The 15,552-nt window shown below is 41.9% G+C and overlaps 1 protein-coding gene across 1 annotated transcript in view; it reads left to right on the top strand.

Moving 5' to 3' along the window:
* Nucleotides 1–15,552, top strand: part of KCNU1 (potassium calcium-activated channel subfamily U member 1) — a 139,447-nt gene that overhangs the window by 77,848 nt on the left and 46,047 nt on the right. The gene's annotated exons all lie outside the window — the stretch shown is intronic.

The raw sequence follows: 15,552 nt of genomic DNA, 5'->3' as shown, positions 1-15,552 counted from the left end.
GAATGCACTAAATGACAGGTTTTCAGTGTGGATGAAATAGTTATATATATGTAAATATGTAAATAGTTATATAGTGTGTACATATATATATATATATATAGATAGATAGATAGATAGATACAGATATTGGAAGAAGATGCCGTAGTACTTTGATAGCTAGAGGTGAGAAGTCAAACTGGTTTCAAAGCTTCAAAGGACAGGCTGACACTTGTAAGGGGCTAAGGCAGCTGGTGACTCTAAGTTGAAGCCAAATCTCACTGACTGTTCTGAAAATCCTAGGATCTTTTAGATGAAAATGATGCTACATCTACCCTACCAGTGCTTTTTAAATGGAACAACAAAACCTGGATGACAGCACATCTCTTTACACATGGTTTACTGAGTATTTCCTCCATTGTGGAGACCTACTTCTTAGTAAAATATTTATTTCAAAATATTTCTGCTGATTGACAATGCACCTGGGTCACCCAAGAGCTCTGATGGGGATGTACAATAAGATTCATGTTGTTTTCATGCCTGCTCACACAACATCCACTCTGCAGCCCATGGATCAAGCAGTAGTTCTGACTTTGAAGTTTTGTTATTTAGGAAATACATTTTGTATGGCTGCCACTGCCATACATAATGATTCCTCTGATGGATCTGGGGGAAGTGAACAGAAAGTCTTCTGGAAAGAATTCACCATTCTTAAAGCCATTCACAATTCATGGGACATTCACAGTTCATGGGAAGAGGTCAAAATATCAACGTGAACTTAAGTTTGGAAGAAGTTGGAAGAAGTTGATTCCAGCACTCATGAAGGACTTTGAGGGGTTCAAGACTCTAGTGGAGGAACTAACTGCAGATGTGGTAGAAGGAGCAAGAGAACTAGAATTAGAAGGGATCCTGAAGATGTAACTGAATTGCTGCAGTCCCATGATAGACTACTATGAATGAGGAGTTGCTTCTTGTGGATGAGCTAAGAAAGTGGTTTCTTGAGATGGAATCTATGCCTGGTGAAGATGGCCAAAAGGACCACAAAGGATTTAGAATAGTAAGTAAACTTAGTTGATAAAGTAGCAGCAGGGTTTGGGGGGACTGACTCCAGTTTTGAAAGAAGTTCTACCGGGAGTAAAATGTCATCAAATGGCATTGCCTTCTCCAGAGAAATGCTTCATTGTCGCTTGATTTTAAGAAATTGCCGTCATCCTGATCAATCTGCTGCCCTCAGCATCAAGGCAGGACCCTCTAGCAGCAAAAGATTACAACTCATTGGAGTTTCAGATGATGGTTAGAATTTTTTATCAATAAAATATTTTTTAATTAAGGGATGCACACCTTTTAGACATGATGCTCTTGTACTCTTAACAGATGACAGTAACATAACTTTTGTATCCCTGGGAAACCAAAAAATTAGTGTGACTTGCCTTCTTGTGATACTTGCTTTATTGTGGTAGTCTGAAACTGAACTGGAAAATATCCCTGAGGTCTGCCTGTATAGGAGTAATTCATCAGATATGTATTGAATAAATGAGTTCTTTACGTTAACAAACAATATTTTATTCTTATTACTTAAAACTAGAAGACAAAATAGCTTTAGGCTTCATAAAAGTGTCAGAGTAATGCCATGGACAATTCAACATATTCCTTTCATTATTCTTGTCTTTCTCTCCCTGTCTGTTAGACTAGCTTAGAAGGCTGTAATCAAAGAGGGATAAAGGCCTTTTTAAAAACCTCTTTGTGAATATGTGGACAGGTTTTAAGAAAAATGAAGTCAAATTCTCTTAGGACTTATGGGTATGGAAATTTCCATTGATTTAGCTAGATGATAAGATGAGAAAGCAGTCCAGGACCCAGTAATAAAAATACTAGGACAACTGATTAATTACTGAATGTATTTATTTATTTGAATTAAGTAATTGGTTTTTGCATGTTTTCATTCTTCTTATTTATAATCTCCTAAAAGGTGAGGATGAGACCTCAGTGTGTAGGGTCATATATAAAAGACCAGCTAACTCAACCAGACAGGGTGAAGATTGTGAGAGCCTTAGTCAGTGTTTAGTACAGCAAACTAACACACCATTGGAAAGCAATTATACTCCAATTTAAAAAGAAATTATTTGAGATTAGAAAAACTATGCAGGGTCTAAGGAGATGGCATCATTTCTAGGGAAAAAGAAATGCAACTTAGGCAATTGCCACAGACTTTTCACTCTGTGTTTTGGGCTCTCTGTTTGATGTCCACCATCACCTCTGCTCAGGGACTCAAAATCTCCAGCTACCCCCTGTTTTCATCAGTATCTACTATTTGAACCATCCTTCAGAGTCTCTACTGTAACCTTGACCATGGGCAGCCTCCTTCTTTGTCATTCTTGCCTCAACCTGAAAACTAAGATGCCATCATACACAACATGCTTCAAGGTGTGGTTTTTGCATCCTTCATGAAAACAGAAGTTTACGATTATTACTCCTCCAAGGTGTAACTCTTCTTTCATCAAAGATCAGGGATTTCAACTAAAGGGCAGAGACCTACCTGGGGGATTTCAGTTGGGGAGGTGTTATTCGAGGTCATGTTGGGTAAGGACCTCCTGGGTGCATCTAAAACCACACCTTGAAGCCTGTTGTGTGTGATGGCATCTTAGTTTGCAGGTTGAGGCAAGAGTGATAAGGAGGCTCGCCTCTGCCAAGGCTGTGGTGGGGACTCCAAAAGTGAATGGGTCAGGATCAGATCTCAGTGACTCTGTGACTTCCATGTGATGGTTACCCAGACTCTTCATCTGTAAAACAAGTGGTACCAATGTCCTGGGGCTTCCCTGGTGGCTCAGAAATAAAGAATCCACCTGCAATGCAAGAGATGCAGGTTTGGTCCCTGGGTCGAGAAGATCCCCTGGAGAAGGAAGCACCAACCCCCTCCAGTATTCTTTAACTTTAAACTTTTTAGTTTGTATTGGGGTATAGTCAGTTAACAATGTTGTGGTAGTTTCCAGTGAACAGGGAAGGGACTTAGCCACATGTATACGTGCATCCATTCTCCCCCAAACCCCCCCTCCCATCTAGGCTGGCATATAATGTTGAGCAGAGTTACATGTGCTATACAATAGGTCTTTGTTGGTTATCCATTTTAGATACAGCAGCCCACTCCAGTATTCTTGCCTGGGAAATCCCGTGGAGAGAGGAGCCTGGCAGGCTACAGTCCATGGGGTCACAAAAGAGTCGACAAAACTGAGCAACTAAACAGCTAATGTCCTAGGATTGATGAGAAAACTGGGTGTTAGACTCTTGGCAAAGTTCCTAGCAGAGAGTAAGCACTCAGTAAGTGTTAGCCATTATCACAGCCCAGAAAACAGAGCTTGCCCACAAAATAATTGAACCCATGGACTGGAGACTTGCCTGGAAGCAGCTCTCTGCTGACATGGTACTGGCATTGTACATCTGTTCACATCAATGGCATTAAAAGGAAAGATAGAGGATGTAAAGATAAATGAGATTTTCATTTAAATCTGAGGGGTGACAAAGCTGTAGCAGAACTCACCTCAGCTGTTGTGAGAGGTAGACCCAGTTTCTGTCTCCCCATGAAGCAGTATGGTCTTTGCCTGGTAGGAGCGATTTCTTTCTTTCCTTTTTTTTTTTTCAGGCTGTTCTCTAATGACATAAGAATATAAGAATTTCCAACCTATTGTAACACCCATGCCTAGGTCCTAAAGACCAGTGGTCCCCAACCTTTTTGGCATCAGGGACCAGTTTCATAGAAGACAATTTTTCCACAATGGGGGTAGAGATGGTTTCAGGGTGATTCAAGTGTACTGCATTTAGAGTGCTCATGATAATCTGTATTTGCAGCCACTCCCCAGGGTTAGCATCACCACCTCAGCTGCCCCTCAGATCATCAGGCGTTGGATTCTCATAAGGAGCACAAGACCTAGATCCCTTCCTTACCCAGTCATAGTAGGGTTCCTGCTCGTATGGGAATCGAATGCTGCCGCTGAACTGACAGGAGGCTCTCCGGCGGTAACGCAAGTGATGGGGAGCCACTGTAAATGCAGATGAAACTTTGCTTGCCCAACATGCTCATGTCCTGCTGTGTGGCCTGGTTTCCAACAGGCCACGGTACAGAACCAGTCCATGGCCCGGAGGTTGGGGAGCCCTGCTAAAGACCACACGGGCTTTGACTGTGAAATTCAAGAGCAGGGCCAAGATTGGCCTCAACTTAGCTTCAAGATATTGTTGACTTTCATGTATTTATACCTTTTCAAAATGCAAACTTGCCAATAGCAAGTTAACTTTAGAGTCTGTAGCAGCCCCAAGTAACTGGAAAAATACTTTCTTGCCAAAAAAGGATTCAGAGAAGACATCTTTAATAAGCTCCTCTTCTCCCCACCCCGGAACCCCTTTCTCTTTCCCTCCCACTTTCTTTCCTGTTCTGTAACTGGCTGATGAAGGCAGACTCAAGGCAGGCAAAACTTCAGAGTTACCAGGTAGCTTTATACCTTAGCAGCTGTCTTCAGCACATGCGCAGCTACTGGGACGATAAAACATTTTACATTGCTTCTACCCCACAACCAATTAGGTCAGCTGTAAATATTGGAATTGCTTGGTAAATGTGCTAGAAGATTGTGCTGACTTGTTAATATAAGTGAAATGTAATTAGATTTATAACACTTTTTTTTCCCCCAAAACCATAATTTACAACAACAACAACAGAAGAAGGGGAAAAAAAACTCGCTTGCAACCTGCTGAAGTATCATTATTAAAATGCACATGAAAAGTCAATTACGCCAGAGGGAGGTATTTAAGAGAAGTAAGTTTCCATACCCTAGGATTACACCATGGGGATTACATATTTCTTATTTATTTATTTATTTTTCCCTGAGATCTTTGCTGCTGCCAGATGAAAAGGAACAGATATTTTACTTATTTTGCTCTGAAATATTGCTGCAGATAGTGCTAAAAAGTGAACTAAATAACCTGGCTCCCTGGAAAGCTACTCTATTCGCCTCAGAGCCCCAGGAAAAACTGAGCAGTCACGATTCTTTTTTATTTACAAGCCCATCTCTCTTTAAGCAATAGTCATGTTCCTTAAAGCATGTAAACATCACATATTTTTTCTAACTATTATTCTGTTTATTGCTCTAAATGAGTAGATTATTTATCATTTGATGGAAAATCCTTATGTCAAGATAAGTAATACCCCCTCCCTTTTATTCACTTTAAAACCTGAAGCTTCCTCTGCTCCTAGGGTTGTATTGAGAATGCAGTTCTTTCTTCAGATAAGATGCCATGGGGTTCACCACTGGCATTGGCTGGGTCAGAGGACTCTGGCATCTCTGCCTTGAGCTGGACTTTCTCTGCCGGAGGAGCCTCCGTGGGTCAGGGAGGCTCTGCCCCTCTACCCAAGACTCTGATTCTAGCACCATGCTCCCTCTCTGCTTTCTAGTTTCCTCATCATGAAACAGAGGTATTCTTACAGCTCATGCATGGTGAAGGTGCAAGTGGGGAAAAGCTAGTTTAAAAAAAGATCATAAAGTAATTTGTAAGCGTGAGAGGAGGTGCCATTTCTCGACTCAAACTTCTCCTAAAATGTTCAGTTTAGATAATGGAAGAAATTTTTAATGCATATCTTTTAGAATCACTAATGCATATATTGCAAATAAATTAATCTTTGGGGGAAGATTCTGGTGTTACTGCACAAGAATCAGTGGGTGAAGTAAATCCCGTATATTTATACATATATATGTATATGGTTCACTTTACACACTCATACTATCAGTGGGTGAAGTAAATCCCATATATCTATACATATATATGAGTATGGTTCACTTTTCACACTCATACTTTATACTCACCTGTACACACATATGTTGCAGATATCCACATTTACAGGAAATCTAGGAAAGATTGAAGTTAAATGGGACAAACCACAGACTTTCATTCAAAGTTATCCATTGGTGAGGCTCCGTCATTGAAAGCAGTGCAAACAGTCTTCCAACATTAAAATACTCTCAGTTCCTATTTATGTATTAATGTGATCATCATGATTAATACCTTTATGTTTGCATTTTTATGTGTCAAGAGCATATTAATATTTCCGGTCCTTAAAATATTTCATAAAAAAGCATCTCCAAAATGATTAGCTAGATTTGCTTCTGAACCTAAATATTCTGTTAGATATTGCAATTAGCCAAGCCTGTGCCTGCCTTTTACACTGGGGGTAAATCTGAATATTCTCAGACCTTTCTAAATATCCCTGGTTTCAGCTTTATCCCACAGCATAGGTATTCAACTTCTAGGACCATGGCTGGCGTTTCCTTTTCTCTCACTTCTGTTTTACTCCTTTGAGAAATCCTCCTTGTGGATCAGAGTTAGTAACCAGTTTTAGGAGACTTAGAGACGGCTCAGAGGTAAAGATAGCTGGAAAGTATTTGTGTGTGTGCGCGCGCGTGCACACACTAGTTGCTCCGTCATGTCCAACTTTTTACAACCCCATGGACTGTAGCCCTGTAGCCCGCCAGGCTCCTCTGATCCATGATTTTCTCCAGGCAAGATTGCTGGAGTGGATAGCCATTCTCTTCTCCAAGGGATCTTCCCAAGCGAGGGATCAAACCCAGGTCTCCTGCATTGCAGGCAGATTCTCTGCCATCTGAAACACCAGGGAAGCCCAGAAAGGATGTGTAGGGCCAGGTCAGTATCTGCCTGTCCTGGGGGCTCACTCTTCCAGGTACAGCTCTCGGCACTCTCCACTCAAAGTAGTTGATTTCTATCAGCATCCCTTAAGCTCATCCAGGAAGACATTCTGAGGGAAGCCAAAAAAAACGAAACAAACAAAGCAAAACAAAATCCATGAAACTACTGGCAGAAGGTTCTGACCTCTCCATATGGATTCTGTGGGTTGTTTTGTTTTTGTTTTTAACGGTTAATTTGTAAGGGGAAATGCTGAACATATAACAGAGTAAAACAGGCAGAAACCATCCCGGGTGAGTTTGCATTCATCTGCTTTCAAAGTTAAAATTCTAGGTCAGATGACTAAATCTTCAGTTCAGCTCAGTCGCTCAGTTGTCTCTGACTCTTTGTGACCCCATGAACTGCAGCACGCCAGGCCTCCCTGTCCATCACCAACTCCCGGAGTTTACCCAAACTCATGTCCACTGAGTTGGTGATGCCATCCAACCATCTCATCCTCTGTCATCCCTTCTCCTCCTGCCTTCAGTCTTTCCCAGCGTCAGGATCTTTTCCAATGAGTCAGTTCTTCACATCATGTGGCCAAAGTATTGGAGTTTCAGCTTCAGCATCAGTCCTTCCAATGAACACTCAGGACTGATCTCCTTTAGGATGGACTGGTTGGATCTCCTTGCAGTCCAAGGGACTCTTAAGAGTCTTCTCCAACACCACAGTTCAAAAGCATCAATTCTTCGGTGCTCAGCTTTCTTTATAGTCCAACTCTTAAGAGCTATTTAAGGAATTTATTTATATATAACCCACACAAGTAGAATATCTCTACCAACTAGATGGTTTTTCGAGGTCCACTTTCCTAGTACCTTTTACTTTCCTGAGGGGAAGGAGTGTAAAGGAAGATTGTTATCAGCCACTGTCTCACCAGATGTTCTCATCTCCACCTCCAGGTCCGTGGGGCTGCCTCCTTCCCTTACTCCTTCTTTACTCTTCTCCAGTTTTTTATTTTAGCTATTGAATCTTGTCGTAGTATTTTTCCAGGTGTATTGTTTCCCAAGCCAAGAAATAACAGAAAAGTAAAGAAGGAAGGAAACTAATTTCCAGGGGGATGATGCATGGACACATCACTTTTGGGGGCAAGAGACAGCTTTGAAATGTCTCCTGACCCAGACCCACAATTTCATAGCTTCCTTGGCTGGCTTGTCTTCACTCTGAGCCTCATAGTGTGTGAGGTTAGGTGATGGGAGTGCTGACGTTGAAGGGAAGAGGAGGGAAGGGGAGACATAGAGAAGTGGGAAAAGTAGGTAGCTTCTAGAATCAAGTCCCTATGCCAAATTAGGGAATAAAATTACAAAATTACAGGGGATCTTCTCGACCCAGGGATCGAACCTGGGTCTCCTGCACTGCAGGCAGAATCTTTACCATCTGAGCCACCAGGGAAGCCCATAGATACATATGGATGGAGATACATTAAATACCCATACAATAATATTATATATATATATATATCTAATATTGTTATGGTCCTATGGGGTACCCAGTGGTATAACAAACACTTGTGGTGCCTATTAAACACACTAAATCTGTCTTCAAGGAGCATGTGCATGAGAAGCAAGAAGAAAAAAAAGGCATCAATTAATTGTAGAATGAACCAAATAAATCAATGCAATGCATATTTCCATCTAATATCTGGTGAGTGCCTTTAATGTCCATTGTGCCGTCAAGGATTCATTACTTAGAAAGTTGTGTTGCGGGGTGGGTCAAGCACCATGCTGGAGATCAGAGAATCAGTGAGATTAATAAGGAAGGCTTCCTGCAGGAGGTGGATCTGGAGCTGGGTTTGAAACACCAAATGCTTTAACAACTGGTACCCCTGCGACCCGCGTAAGTGAGAAATAATTAATACAAAGCACGCTCGATGAAAGGAAAATGCAGCTTGGCTTTCCCTCCTGTGAAATTTACGTGGCCACTGGTAAACCATTAAGTCGCTTTCTTAGGTGTGCTTGACGGGCCTCCTAGAGTGGGCATCATAAAGATTGGTTTATAGCTCAGATAGCTGTTACATTTTAATAAGGCTCGGAAACTTAGATGTTATTCACTGCAGCTGCCAATCAAGTACCTGTGTCGAAGCAAGACAAACATAACAATAAATGCAAGCACTCCGGTGCTCAGCAGCCTGGCAGGATGCACTGCAGGCTTTATGAATGTGTGAGAGCGAATATACAGAAGCTTGGGAAAAGGTCATTGGTATTTTTGGAGCAATAAATCAAACATGGAAAGATTTGCATTTTGGCTGTATAACATACAGGACTGGATTAGAGAGAGAGAATACTTTGAAGTAATATTTCTCCGCTGACTTGTTTTATTAGCTTCCTTTAAACATGTTACATTATTGCTTATAGAATTTCATTTACTCGGATTGGCAGCTTGATAAATACGTCTATTGGCGATGATTTGGATTGCTCTGGGCATTAATATTATTAAAACCTGTCACAAGGAAATGTCTGAAAGATGACTTACTGTAAAGATTACAGCATGAAATAAATCATCCAGTGGTATTTGTTACCATTTATGGCCTCTTGGAGCTGAGTCAATCCCTTTTTATGTTGCATTATTTTTCAAGTTTTTATAGCCTTACATTATATATTGCTGTCAGGAATGAACAGATGGGGTGTCGAACACGAGCTCTCTGAATAATTCCCACCCTCCAGTTATTTGTATGAAGGGCAAATGCAAAACTGTGCATTCTCCAGAAAAAAAAAAAAATGGAAAGAGAGAGAAGAGACGCTGCTGTTGAGGCAGAGGGATCCCTTTGTCAGATGGTCCAGGCCAGTCCCACCAGCTGGTTGGAATCCCTGACTGCCAGTCACCCTGTTTGGGTTTCAAGCAAGAGATGAGGTGGCAGTCTCTGGCTCCAGTGAAACAACAAATGCCGTCTTCAGAGGCATTTTATTTTCTCAGAGTGCCTCTTGCTGAGACGGCTCCCCATTTGGGGTTGAATGTATCATACTCTTTTCCTAAAAAGCTGAGAAATTTGGGGGAAAGAAAGAACCTCAGAAAAAGCCAGGAGAATCGAAAGAAAGATGCATTGAAAGGATTTGATACGTTTCTGAGTGAGTGATGGACAGGCAGGCCTCCTGGGGGGTGGGCATGGGGGTTCACAAAGGATTCTGTGCCATCTGAATTGTTGGACGGGGGTGGGGGGTCCTTGGAATCAATGGAGAGGAAGTCAAAGGAGCCCCATGGGGATTTCAAGGCCTCTCATGGACAAGGCTTGGTGGCTCAGTTGGTAAAGAATCAGTCTTCAATGCAGGAGACCTGGGTTCAATCCCTGGGCTGGGAAGATCCCCTGGAGAAGGGAACAGCTACCCACTCCAGTATTCTTGCCTGGAGAATTCCATGGACAGGGAAGCCTGGCGGGCTATAGTCCATGGGGTCACAAAGAATCGGACATGACTGAGCGACTAACATTTTCTTTCACTTTCATGGATGAAACAGAACAGTCTCTGAGACCTAGCACACTTCGTAGTAGGTGTGCCCTGGGGAGCCCGTAGGTCTTCTCCCCCTCCTCTGAGGGGTCAGGCAGCTGCTTAATGGTCGTACAAGACCCCCTTCAGAGTCCTGAGCCTCCGCCACCGCTGGAAGAGGCGAGAAAACTAACCCGCTAAAAAGCCCACCAGCTTTTTAAGAGGAAGCATATGTGAATTTTCTTCACTTGCCTTCCTATGCTCCACTCCGTCCATTCTGAGAAGTTCTGTAAAGCGCTACCATGTTACAGAGAAGCAGTAGACACAGTCTAAATGCCTGGAACCCAGATTTACTGCTTCTGATCTGGGGGCTTCGAGACACTTAATTTTGCATCATCCCAAATTGTGGATAGGATGTTTCTCCTGCTGACCTCACGATGTGGCTGCAAAAAGTCAAATCATACAACACACACACACACGCACACTTTAAAGTTTACTCACTCCTACACCTGTCAGAAGTGGGTTTTCGTGGGTCAAAAGTTTTAACCACCACGTTGCAATCAGACTCTTGCCTTCCCTCCTATAAAGCTCTGCGTTTTCTCGAGTTTGTCACCCCCTGGCTCATCTCCTGATCCCCATCGTGTCAAATCCTCCCTCCACCACCTCTTAACATCGTCACCTTCCTGGGAGGGATTTGTAGACAAGCCGTCAGAGCTTCAGCCGCTGCTTGCAGAGACCAGACCGGTCCTCTTGTGCTGGGCCTCCGACTCCCTTGTCCTCCTTCCCTTCTTCTGTGTCATTTTCCCAGGCCCTTCCATATGAGCTTCTGTCTGTTGATGTGTCACGTTTGCACGAGGATGCCATCTGGGGACACCCAGGCACATCTGAGGCAGGCTGGATGGCCGGAGGACTGCTTCATTCTAGGCAGAGTTCACAGCTTTGCTGTCTTTCGGTTCAGCTCTCTCTGTCTGGCAGCCTAGAAACTTTTCTGCCCTTAATTCCGGGAGAGAGTACAAAAGGGTAACTTTCAGATAGTTCAGGAGTTGATAAGGGCAGTCAGTTAGTTATGCAGAGTTGAATTTCCGTATTCCTGGACACATCTCTCCCCCACCCTGTTTCCTTCATGGCTCCCCACAAACGGACATCTGCATTAGCCACATCCTCAACCCAACCACACTGGCAATACCGAACCTCCATCGTCTAACTGATACGTAACCATGTATCGGCTCTTGAATTCTACATCCGTCTATAGAGTAGGCTTGTCTTTTTTCTCTTTCTTCCTTTCTCCCTCCTTCTCCCTCTCTTTTTATATCCCTCTCTTCTTCCTTCCTTATCTTCTAATTGTTATTTACTTTTGCTTCCCCAGAGATATACTCAAAGTTCTCAGCCTCTTTTGGATAGGCATCGTGGTATCTCTGTTTCCATAGAGCAGCTCTCTTATCTCAGCTGAAGCCACGATTCTCCCAGCCAGACAGTGTACTCTGCAAACTAAATGTGGACCTGCCGTCCATGTGCTTTGACCCAGTCCCATGCTGAGAAAACCCTGATGCGCTCCAATTTCCTCATCAGTCCAGGGCCTTCCGTACATTAAACAGACACGCTTGGAACCTGGCTCTCTTATTCACTGGCAGCCACATATGTTCTCTAGGCTAAGTCTCTATCAGTAAAACTAGATGAGATGAAACATGATCATCTAAAGCTCTTTCAAGATTTAAGTTATCACTTGCTCCTGCTCCAGCTGCCGTAGCTTGAAACATCCCCACAGTAAATGATTTCTTCTTGTGCTGCTTTGCTTTTTCTGGTCAGAGAAAGGATTCCTCTGATGATAAATACCAGATATCTTTCTCTGATCGATTCCAAGACAATGCACATGCAGCATTTGCAAATCTTTCTCCTTTTGGCTTTAGCTCTCGCTTAAGTTATCATAAATCAGCTAAAACCATTACACCATTCATTAAACCATCTTGCAGGTATGTGTGGGTGTGCGTGCGTGCACGCGTACATATGTGTGCATGTTGTGTTGGGTGTGGGATCAGGAAAAGGTGTGGTATGACCCAGAGCGACCTGATGTAATAAAGTTTCATAGTAAGGTCTGATTACCGCAAGTCATCTCTTTATTATTAATTCCGCAGTCCCAGCACATGAAATAGCTTAATCATTTTCAGAATTTGCATGACTAATGGAGTCAGTTCTGATAGAATAAGGATAAGTTTCATAATTAGGTTTTGCTGGAAACTTGTGCAAACCAGTCTATGTATAATTTGGTCAGCTCCTGATTTTTAATGAGGGCACTGAAAGTGACTGAAGCCTCTGGCAGCCTTTGCTTCATGTTTTAATTACCCACAGTAATCCTGACAATTACATACGTGTCATAAATCACATCATAATGACCCATAAAGAAAGTATATTTAATTATTGAAGGGGGAGTTCTCCGATTAGACAGGTAGAGAGAGGATGTGCTGAAATGTGAGCTGTGTTTGAAAACTGAGCTGCCTGATTCTATGACACGGAGGAACCAGCCTCTGAAACTGGCATTATGGAGAATAAGGAAAAGCGTCACCAAATTTCCAGTTTTAGCTCCAACATATAAAGAGCTTTGAAGTCATCACTCCTGTCCTTATGACAGGAAAAAATTGAACAAACTAAAAATTAGAGACTTTTCTTCACCATCAGAACACCGAGGTTACAGAGCAGATGGTCGCCCTGGAACGCAGAGAGTTACAGGTGAGGTCTGCTTTCCTGGGGGAAGGGCTGCTGGAGCCATTAATTGGCAAGAACATGTAAATAGTGATTTTTATTAATTACTGGAGGTTGAGTGGTCAAGAAGACTCTTGAGAGTCCCTTAGACTACAAGGAAATCAAACCAGTCTGTCCAAAAGGAAATCAGTCCTGAATACTCATTGGAAGGACTGATGGTGAAGCTCCAATACTTTGGCCACCTGATGCTAAGAACTGACTCCTTAGAAAAGACTCTGATGCTGGGAAAGATTGAAGGCAGGAGGAGAAGGGGACGACAGAGGATGAGATGGTTGGATGGCATCACTGACTCAGTAGACATGAGTTTGAGTAAACTCCAGGAGTTGGTGATGGACAGGGAGGCCTGGCATGCTGCAGTCCATGGGGTTGCAAAGAGTCGGACACGACTGAGTAACTGAACTGAACTAAGTGTGGCCTAGGTGAAGAGGGAGAAAGTTTGGGGAGCTGGAGACTTAGAGGGACCTCCACACTTTGGGGGACTTTCATGTACAGGAGCTCTATCAAATTCTCACACCAAACAAACAAACAAAAATTCCCCCATTAACTCTGGAAGAAGGAGGGGGAGGGTGACCATAGCGAAATATACCCAGAGGGTTCTCTGGAACAAAGACCTACTCTCCCTGGGAAAAGAGTTTTCTAATGCTTAGTCTAAAACCTAAGGGAATGGTGAAGGAATGGCATTTCTCCTGCTCAGCCTCCTCTAGCCTTCCTGTCTCACTTGAGGGGAACAGGTAGAGATAAAATACACTCTTAACAATTACAGCCCCAAGATACACGGCCACTGAAAAACTGAGATTTAATCACAAAATTACATAATCTTCCTTTCTCCCATACATTACTACTGTGAGGCTTCAGTATAACAACAGTAAATTATAGATGAAAGAGCTTCAAGGTAGAGACTATTTAAGAAAGAGTACTCTGAGAAATCCTAAGATGAGACAAAAGCACAGATGTTAAAGGAATTTGAATCCTTGGGAAACTACAGTTATAGCAGACATTAAGCATAGTGTAACTGCTAGCCAGAATATCATAAAATCTCATGCTACAGACCTGTTTGCCTTAGTTCCTATTATCTAATACATCATATCCCATTGCAAAAAAGAAAAAAAATTACAAAGCATGCTAAAAGGCAAGGGAAAAGTGCTATATAAAGAGACAGAGCAAGTGTTAGACGAAGACTCACAGGTGTCATCAATTTGGAATTAGTAAGAGATGTAAAACGAGTATGGTTAATATGTTAAGGGCTCTAAAGAAAAAGGTAGGCAGTGCAGAAAAACAAATGAGTAATGTTAGCAGAGGGCTGGCCATCTCTAAGAATCAGAAGGAAATACTAGAAATTAAAAACACTGTAACAGAAACAAAAAAGGTCTTTATAGACTTACTCGTGGATTGGACAAAGCACAAGGAAGAATAAATGTGCTTGAAGATATGTCATCAGAAACTCCCCAGACCAATATCAAAGAGAAAAAGGATTTAAAAAAACTCAGAACTGTATTGAAGAAACACGGGGCAATTTCTCACAATGTGTAAATATTTGCATAGTTGGAATGTGAAGAGAAGAGGAAAAGAATGGAGTAGAAGAAATATTTGAAGTGAATATTGGCTGAGAACTTTCCAAAATTAATGACAACAAATCACAGATCCAGAAAGGTCAGAACACACCAAGAACAATAAATACAAAAATGTCTATAGCTATGCATATCATATTCAAACTGCTAAAAAATAAAAAAGACAAACCCCAAAAGAAAATTGTGAAAGAAGCCAGAGGAGGAGGAAAAAAAAAACAAATACTCTACCGCAAGAGAAACAAGGTTAAGAATTACAGTGGCCTTTTTGTCAGAAGCTGTAAGGAAGAAGAGAGTGGAGTGAAATATTTAAAGTATTGAAAGAAAAAAAATATCACCTCAACCTAAAATTTTATACGCAGTGAAGCTGTCCTTCAAAAGTGAAGGAAAACTAAACACTTTCTCAGACAGACAAAAACTTAGGGAGTTTACGTCACCAGAAGGCCTCTCCCTCAAGAAAAATCAAGAAATGTTAGAAAGTAAGAAGGTCTTTCCAAGAAGAAGAAAATTGATCCAGATCACAATCCCAGATCTACATAAAAGAAAAGCAATAGAGAAGGGATTAATGCAAGTAAAATACAATATTTTAATTTTTCTTATTCTTAATTAAACTAAAATATACGTGTTTAAATTAGTAATAGTAAAGTTGTATTGGATGATTATAGCACATAAATACTTGAAATGACGAACTGTAGTGTCATAAGAGATGGGAACGAGGAAGTGGGGATACTCTGTTATGAGCACCAGCGCTAAACAGAAAGCAGCACAGTATTATTGGAAGATGGACTTAGTTTAGTTAAAGATAAATGTTGCACATTTGAAGACAGCTCCTATTCTTTTTTGTGTTCTCTTTTTCTAATTTTTTTATTGTGGTAAAAGTTGCATAATAAAAAGCGCACTCTGTTAACCACATGTAACCGTGTAGTTCGGGGCGCTAAACATGATCACGCTGTGGTGCAGCCCTCACCGTCATCCGTCTCCTGAGTTTTTCACCTTCTTAAACTGAAACTCCACCCCATTAAACACTGACTTCCTGTTTCCCCTGTATCTCTCCTCCCCCGTCCCTGGCATCTACCAATGTACTTTCTGAGTCTATGAAGTTGACTATTCCAGGTACC

The sequence above is a fragment of the Odocoileus virginianus genome, chromosome 32 (genome assembly GCF_023699985.2).
Source record: "Odocoileus virginianus isolate 20LAN1187 ecotype Illinois chromosome 32, Ovbor_1.2, whole genome shotgun sequence".
Taxonomy (NCBI): domain Eukaryota; kingdom Metazoa; phylum Chordata; class Mammalia; order Artiodactyla; family Cervidae; genus Odocoileus; species Odocoileus virginianus.
The sequence above is the reverse complement of the archived record's forward strand: the minus strand, read 5'-3'. Positions and strand labels throughout refer to the sequence as shown.